This window comes from Chiloscyllium punctatum, chromosome 43, assembly GCF_047496795.1.
Source record: "Chiloscyllium punctatum isolate Juve2018m chromosome 43, sChiPun1.3, whole genome shotgun sequence".
In the NCBI taxonomy this organism is placed as follows: Eukaryota; Metazoa; Chordata; class Chondrichthyes; order Orectolobiformes; family Hemiscylliidae; genus Chiloscyllium; species Chiloscyllium punctatum.
Genome location: NC_092781.1, coordinates 47,637,274 through 47,646,368, shown reverse-complemented (window position 1 = coordinate 47,646,368; position 9,095 = coordinate 47,637,274). Strand labels below are relative to the sequence as shown.

Below are 9,095 nucleotides of genomic sequence, written 5' to 3'. Positions count from 1 at the left end.
AGTGCTCACCTGATACTAAATCAAACACCTGGCCTGGCCCATTACCAAGTTTTAGATCCACTGTTTACGTCACTCTTATCGGCCCTTCGACATACTGTGTCAGGAAACCTGCCTGCACATATTGTCCGAAAACTAATCCATCCCACATACTCGAAATATAGCATTTCTCGTGAATGCTGTGGAATTTAAAGTCCCCCATAATGACCACGCTGTAGATTTCACTTCTACCCAGAATCGTTTTGCCGAAACTCTTTTCCACATTTGGTGTGGCACGGTGGCTCAGTGGTTAGCACTGCTGCCTCCTAGCACCAGGATCCCAGGTTTAATTACAGCCTCGGGTCACTGTTTGAGTGGAGTTTGCACATTTTCCATGTGTCTGTGTGGGTTTCCTCCGGGTGCTCAAGTGTCGTCCCACCGTACAAAGACGTGTTGGTCAGGTGAATTTGCAATGCTAAATTGCCCCAAAGTGTTAGGTCATTTATCAGAGAGGTATGGGTCTGTCTGGGTAACTCTTCTGAGGGTCGATGTGGACTGGTACGGCCGAAGAGCCTGTTTCCACAATGTCAGGAATCTAATATAATCCCAGGAAATCTGCGGAGGCCTATACAAAACCTCCCAGCAGTGTGACCTCTCCTCTCTTTTTTATCACCACACCCCATGCTATCCCAATAGACGAGTCCTCGTTAGAAGTTCTTTCAAACACCATTGTACTTGTCTTGACTAACAAGGCCACACTTCCCACACACCCTATTTTACATCCTTCCCTGTTCTGAATGGAAGATCTAAACCCTGGAATCTACAACATCCATTCGTCCCCCTGCTCTATCCACAAATAGCCACAGCATTGAAGTCCCAGGTAACTATCCATGCTGCAAGCTCACCTACCTTATTTCGAATACTTCTTGCTTTGAAGAAGACCCACTTCCAACCAGTTTGCTACCTGCCAGCCCATTTCTGTGAACATGAAATCCTGTCCATGTCCTCCCTACTCTCATCCTTCTGTGCATTGGAACGACACCTGAGGTTCCCATTCTCCTGGTGAGTTAGTTTAACCCCACCGAATAGCACCAGCAGATGTTCCACCCAGTATAGATATAGCCCTCTGGTTCAAGTGGCTGTAGACCCACCAGCTCCGCGAGCAAACTCACAACCGGACACTTGGTCTCCTCTGTAATCTGTACGCTCCCATGGAGGTAGAGAGTGAGCGGCATGGAGAGCACATTATGTTTTCCAGAAATTAGGAACAGTACCACATAATATCTCATCTCATTTTTGCTTTCTCATTACCGAATAAGGGGATCTTGTAACATTCTAAAGAAATCGCGTGAAATCTCAGAACCACACTGTGGGTGGTAAATTACTTATGACGTACCTGCACAATATCCAGCATTACAGAATTGTGTCGGCTTCAACTCATACACAAAGAAAGTGGAACATTTCTTGATGATAATGTCTTGGCTGGAGGAGCAGTTATTATTATTCCAATTAAAACAGATCGTCCTGGTTACCTCCCCTTCACTCACGAAAGGATGTCGACCTGCAATTCATTTTGTTTCAATGGGAAATGATTAAATGTTGAAATGAACAGTGCATAATGTAGAATTAAATATGGTAGATGAATAGTTGGTTATACCATTTAACCAGCCTGTACTCCTTGTGCAGCAGTGATCAATTGGGATAGCATTCTCTGGAATCATCCATTCACCAGAACTGAAATAAAAATTACAAAGTCAGCTCCTGATCTGATCACATGTATTACCTGACTGGTAAAATGCCCGAGTTTCCAAAAACCGTGCCCCTTTCGAAAACATACACTCTGAATGAAATATTTCCCTCCAGCCCGAATATATACTGTTAGCCCTTGGCTCAGGTTCAGGTATTTGCAAGATTGTACAGAGGATTTACTGCATAGAAAGTGGACACTCTTTCCACTGTTTTTTTTTCAATTATTTACACATACACGAACTTTCAACCTATCGATATCCTCTCATCAACATTAATCTATCCTGGTTTATCCTCAATTGTTTTACGAGCTTTATTCCATTAAACACGTAACCAAAGTTGAAGACAATACCCGTCCTTGTGGTCGTGAGCTGAACATTCAAATCATTCCCTTGATCGAGGAGTCTGTTCAGAATTCTCCATTAGATTCATGATTAACCCTCACAGCGATTGTCTCATTCATGCTTGGTTGGATCACTTTGAAAGAGAACACAGTTCTCTTGGTGTAAATTAATGGAAGGACGTGAATACCAGAGTAGGTGTCCCTCGTTTGCACAAGCAGAAGAACATCAAGACCAAAACAAAATGTTGTGCTCCTAATGTGGAGCACCAAACTGTGGACCGTGCTCTTTCTGCAAATTAACTGATGGCTATGGAGACAGGAAATGTGTGCTGCATTTCAATTGTGGTGTGATAAATGTTTAAAACAGAGTTACACATGATTATGAACGAGTTTGCTTCTAATTTTATAAAAAAAATCACAGGTCTTTCCCTAAAATACATTTATGTTTCTCTCTTTGCGAAACATGATGTTTTCAGTTTCAACAACGAGGGAGATATGTTTAGTATTCCGGAATTACAGATGTTTTTGTTTAACTCCCACTAATTCTCTCATAGCTTTACACTGGTCCCTAGGACAATGAAACCATTGACAGTGCAAACACTGAGCCATCACCCCGCCTTTTACAATTATACTAATGTTCCAAGAAAGTTCACTCTTTACCTACTAAACCTGTACCATCCCTGTTGGAGATTTTTGCCACACTCATCTCGGTGTAAGCATTCTTTTACACCCAATTCAATGTTCCTCCTGGTCGGGTCCAAGACTGTGTGGTTCACACATGGATCGGCGATTTTGCAGTCTGGGACTGAGGGTCACAAAAAAAAACCGATTAATATTATGTTGTAAAGAACAGTGAATTTTACATAGCGACATGAGCTGCCAGAAGCATCAAAACTATAATTGATATTAGCAGGGACGAGTGACACAGTAATCTGGAACGACTGAAATTTCAATTGTAGTCATTTGTGAAGTAGTGGTTGAGTGAAGTTTTGAACAAAAAAACATTGAAAGTCACGAGTGGTTTTTGACAGTATCGATTACGAGACAAAGTGATCGTATTGACAAAAATATTGAAAACAAGAAACCAGTTGCTTGAGTCATTGAGTCATAGAAATTACAGCACGGAAACAGACCATTTAGTCCAACCCGTCGATGTCGACCAGTTACCCCAACCCAATCTAGTCCCATTTCCCAGCACATATTCCCCCAAATCATTCCTATTCATATACACTTCCAAATGCTTTTTAAATTTTGCAATTGTACCAGCCTCCACTACTTCCTCTGGCTGCTATTTACGTACACGTACCACCACTTAGGTCGCTTTTATAACTTCCCCTTCTCACCCTAAACCTCTGCTCTCTCGTTGTGGACTCCCCCAACCCAGGAAAAAAGACTTTGTCAATTTATCCTCTCCATGCCCCTCTGAATTTTCTAAACCTTTATAAGATCAATTAATGATATTCTGAAATGCAGATACATTGTTCTCCGCAGCTATTGTTATCAGGAACTTTTGCCTAATGTAGACAGCGGCAATCCGCTCTATGAGATGGAATTGGATGCGTATCAGAACAGGTGAGGTGAAGGGTGGAGGTGAAGGGTTATGAACTGATTGCAGAAAATTGATTCGTGGCAAAGGACACCTTCTGAGACACAGCAGAGTCACGACGTGCCTGTTGGCTTCCTCTTCTCCTAAAGCATTTTGTTGGAGTCTAGTGTAGTGTAATGGATCCTATAGTGCTCTTCCCGAATTAATCATAAATTTTATGCTAATAGTTAATAACAAGGGAGACAATTTCACAGAGTAGTGCCCATTCAGTATATTACATAATAGTTTTTGTTTCCGTAAGATTATCTCCTATAAGCACTGTAAATACAACAGCTATTTTTAAAAATTCACAAATGCACCATGGGTAATGTTTATGCATGATTAAAACAATTAAACAGGGTGAAGTTTGAATGAGTATTCAGAAACTTACACATCAAACCGAGAATCAGCAGTAGAGTCCTCATGCCACTGTGTGATAATCTGTAAATAGGAACAAAGAATTACCATTAGAAAGTGTCAATAAGAAGCGACATCATGGGAGAAAAAAATAAAGATTGGTCGTCGTTGAATACGAATTACTATGACTGTGTGGCTTCAAACCATGTTCCATTCACTGGGGCAACTGCAGTAAAAATGAGATGTACATCTGTGTTCCACCGGAACCACCACAGACAGGGTGCGATCGAACTCTCTTCATCATTATTATCATCAAGAGAATTAGAAGCACCTCTCTCACATGAGAGCATCTATCTGTGCACGTCCTTACAACTTCCAACTCATGTGTACCAGTAACAGTTACTGCAAGGTAATTGTAGTCCGAACATCACAATTACCAGAACCTCAACTGACTTGAATGCTATGTTCTAAACAATGAACCAGCTCCTTTTACTGTATCATTACTTGGTAATCTTTGAGAACAACTCCAATTGGAAAGACTTCAATCGGTAGAGGATAAGCAGTTCTCCCATCACCGAAACAAGTGAGTATAAGTGACAGCTTTATGAGCTTGTTAGCGTCTTCCTTTAGTTCATTCCACTTACCTGTCTCTTTTGAAGTCAGTTTCCCTGCGGGGTATTCCAGTTTAGCTGCTACCTTTTTGGTCCCATCAAACCTCTGCTATGCACTGTGCCAGTTGCACAACAACTCACACCACATCGTCACAAGACTCTGAACAAAGTGCTGGTTGGCTGCAAAATCAATGATTTAATGTGTGGCAACTTCAATGCAAATTAAATATTTTCCATGAAATAGCATACAGAAAGAGAACAATGACACATCTTTCCTGGCGTTGGAATGTGTTGTTTGGTTGTACTTGGTCCTTATGTTCCCTTCATTTGACTACAGCCACACATCCACACCCTCACACAAATGATGCAGGAATATTAGAATTGGCAGAGTACATGACCATGCTGTTGCTGGCACCGTCCAGACTTCCTGAATTTGCATGGCCGCTAATCAGGCACTTGCAACGTCCAGTACATAGGGCAGCAGACTTGAGTACTTGCTGCGTTTGGGATACTTGGGGCCCGACAAGGCTGACAAACACTGCAAGCTGAATCTAAGACGTCGTACAAGACAACATGACTTTTAGTTCCATGTTCACCAGTAAACTCTGACATGTTCTTCATCAATATCGGATGCTCTAATTCGATTACGTTCTCAAAAAGTGAAAACGTCTGCATAAGCTTAACACCACTAATGGTGTCAAGATGTAAAATAGTGACAGAGAGCCTGTCCACTTCAAGACCGTTCAAATGTTCAGAAAATACATTACTACCCGGATATATATTAATTTCAGGATGGTATAAATTTCAGGCTTTGTCCTCAACTCAGACTCTGTAAGTTTTAGCGCCTGTCTGTAGTAGGGTCGTTATCATTTTTGCAGTTTATATTAAGTGCAAGTTGTGCTTTCGTTGAAAAGACTGCATTGTCTTTAGGCTTTGTATCAATTTTCAGAGCAGGAATTAATTCTGAGTCTGTGTCAGGTTTAGGGTCTGTAATATTTTTAAAGGGTCGATAATAGTGTCTGAACATGTATTAGATTCAGAGACATATTACTTTCTGGTCTGTATGTGTTTCAGTGTCTGCATTTGGATGTGTAATTGATTAAAATGTGCATCAGCGAAAGGGGTTGTTTTATCGTTTAAAGTCTAAGTTTGATTCAAGTACCATAGCAGTTTCACCGTCTGTTTTCCATACAAGGCTTTCAGAGTGTTTATTGTTTTCAACGTATGTATCAGTTTCAGTTATATGGTCTGCATTACTTTCATGGACCGAATTATTGCAGGGTTTCCATCACCTTCAATTTTTGAATAAGTTTCTGTTTTAGGATGTGTATTAGTTTCGAGACCTGCGTCACTTACGTTGCAATTTCCAGTCGCTATTCGATTCAATAGAAGTATCAGGTTCAGTTTTTTTTTAAAAATAGTGTCAATCCGTAATAATTCCAAGGTCGATATCAGTTTCAGATTTTGTTTTTGATTAAGGCTATTCATTAATTTCAGGCACCGTATGCGATTCAGGTTTAGCATTCGTTTAAGGATCTGCATTACTTTCAGGGTATATGTCAATTTCATAGTCTATATCAATTTCACTGTCTGTTTTCGTCTCATCTGCATTGCTTCCTGACGAGTGATGAGTATTACTTTAGAATACGGTCAGGTAATGTGCTGTCAGTTTAGCCTCACTCCTCGAACCACTCCACGTCTAAAGTACAACTTGGAATTACAAAATCTCTTCGTTTAGTACACAGTAAGTCTGCATTTAAATAAAATCAGAACTAAACGAAGCTTTGTGTTTCCATTGGTACACAATGCAGAGCAGTCCGTGTATTGGAATTTGCCTACTTTTCTGGAGTTTCACTCCCTTACATGTTCTGAAAAAGCAGCTTCTCCAGCAGCTCATTCACTCTCTGCATTTATTTGCATTTTATTTGCATTTCTGGCCGCATGTGTTTTATGCAGTCCTTTGTTTCTGAATAACATATCAAATCACAATTTCTCTCAATATTATCCATCAAAAATACACCAATTCCCAGTATTTACGGAACATGACAATCATTAAATTCTGATCTCCCTGATCAATAGACATCGACCTTCTTTCGTTTCCCTGCTTTCAGAGTGGTTATTGTTTTCAGTGTTTCAATTTTAGCGTCTGTATCACATTCATGAAGTGCAACTTTACAAGATTTTCATTACTTTCAGCTTCTGTCTTATTTTCTGTTTTGGGACCTGCGTTAGTTTCAAGAAATGTGTCAGTGACTCTGTCGGTTTAACAGTATTTATTAAATGTAGGAGATTTGTTAGTTTCAACAACAGTTTCATTAACAATATCAGGCAGATTCTTTTTCAAATTTCTTATTAGATTAAGAACGAACATTAGTTTAAGTGAATCTATTCATTTCAGGATGTACATCAATTTCACTGTCTGATCCTGGTCTGTATACATTCACAGTCTCTATTAGATTTCGCGACAGTTTTAGTTTAAGACTGTGGGTCAGTATTCGGGTCACCCCAAGTTCAGGAAGTGCGCTTTCAATGTAGCCTGGGTCCTCTACACTCCACCCCTGAAGTGCAATTTAACCTTCCAATAATTCTTTGTTGGTGACATAATGAAATTTGATTGAAATAAAATGACCGTTTCACAGCGCATTGCATTCACAGTGTTACTCAGTGCCAAGACATCAGTGTGTTCATTTTTGCCTTCTGTTCAGGAGTTCCACAATTTTAGACGTTCTGAACAAATAGACAATCTACGAGATCTTTCACTTTCCTGTATTTTACTCGAATGTGTTCTTGAATGTGTTTTGTAAAATCCCTTGGTTCTGAATTCCATATCAATAGTCAATTGTTCTCGTTCTCTCAATATTCTGACAAGATAAGAAAAGTAAATCCAATATTTACAGAGCAAGAATGTAGGAAAATCCTGAGCTCCTCCATCAACGAAGATCGACTTTCTTCCTTTTGCCATTCCACATAAATCTACTTCTGCCAGTTTTGACAACTGAAAAAAAGAAGAATTAGTAAACCTGCTACAGTTGTCGCATAATCTCTGACTATTTCATTATTTTCTTATAAAGACCGTGCTCAGCGACCTTTTCACACTACGAAACAACGGCAGTCCATCAGTTAGGTAACTTTAGATTTGCATAAAAATAACTACACGTCATTTGTTTCACAACGGTCCAGAGTGTCTATTTATTTCCTTGTTTCTCAAAGCTCGTTCATTCTGCAGTTTCTAATTTGCATGAATGTATCCAATTAGTACATTCTGGATAATGTTACAGCACACAGGCCCTGGTGCAAGTCAGAAATTCAATTACGTCGTTTGTTATGGAAACATTGTACCTGATCTTGACTGTGATAGGTACCCAGTCATGGGTACCTGGATACATCCCAGCTATGCCTGTCTATTTGCCGGTCATATCGAATATTCCCGCTTCAGCATTTTCACAGGTATTGTACCCGATCTTTTTCATGGTTACATCGATGGCTGCATCGATACAGCCTCTTACACTCAGGGTGACCTGGACCCGAACATCGACTTCACCCACAACTTCCACACCGCTATGAAATTCACTTGATCATTCTCACAGCCCTCCTACCACTTCCTCGACCACCCCATTTCCATCTCCAGTGACAGAATTCAAACGGACGTCTACTATAGACACCCATAACTACCTGCACTGTACCTCATTCCACCCCGTATCCTGCAATAATTCCATCCCAATCTCACAATTGCTCCAAATCCTTTGCATCTGCTTGGATGCAGACATATCCCAATCGCAAGCATCCCAGGTGTCGACCTGTTTTGAATATCCATATAGCCCTCCACCGCACCACCTCCTTTCCGTTACCACCACTCTGAACACACTCATTCCATCCACGATAAGAAAAGAGTGTCCTATGTCGTCCTACCACCCCACCAGTCTCCGCCTGCAATGCATTATCCTCAAACACAACCACAAACCCAAAACAAACATCACAGCCAGGAACACCTTCCTGTCCCCACCCCCATCAGGTTTCTGCAAGGCCCGTTCCCTCCATCATTCCTTCTTTCACTGCACCTTCTCTTCCCCGCTGAACCCTCAGGTAACGTGCCCTGCAACCAGGAAAATTAAAACAAATACAAGTATGCCACCTACATCACCTCCCTCTAGGGCTCCAAACACACCTTCCAGATGAGACAAAAAATATTCTGCTTCTCTTCCAACTAAGGGTAATGCATCAGAAGCTCACAATGAGGTCCCTTCGACATCGGGGAGACAGAGTCTAAACTTATGGAACAGCTTACTGAATTTCACAGGATGGTCCGAAGCAGACATCCCAACTGCCCAGTCTCTGCCCATTTCAATTCCCCAGCCTTTGACTTTCCAACATGCCCATCTTTGCCCTATTCCATGCCAAAACAAACCGCAGCGTCAATTGGAGAATCAACACTTTATCTTAAGTTTAAGCACTCGACAGATCGGAATATTCAACACTG

General features: G+C 40.9%; 1 long non-coding RNA gene across 1 annotated transcript; it reads right to left on the bottom strand.

The window, feature by feature from the left end:
• Positions 1–1,643: 1,643 nt before the first annotated feature.
• Positions 1,644–4,095, bottom strand: LOC140466523 (uncharacterized). Its single transcript, XR_011955222.1, has 3 exons — positions 4,042–4,095; positions 2,726–2,870; positions 1,644–1,710 (listed from the first exon to the last, which is right to left on the bottom strand). It is a non-coding gene; the product is annotated as an uncharacterized lncRNA (long non-coding RNA).
• Between the last annotated feature and the right edge of the window lie 5,000 nt (positions 4,096–9,095).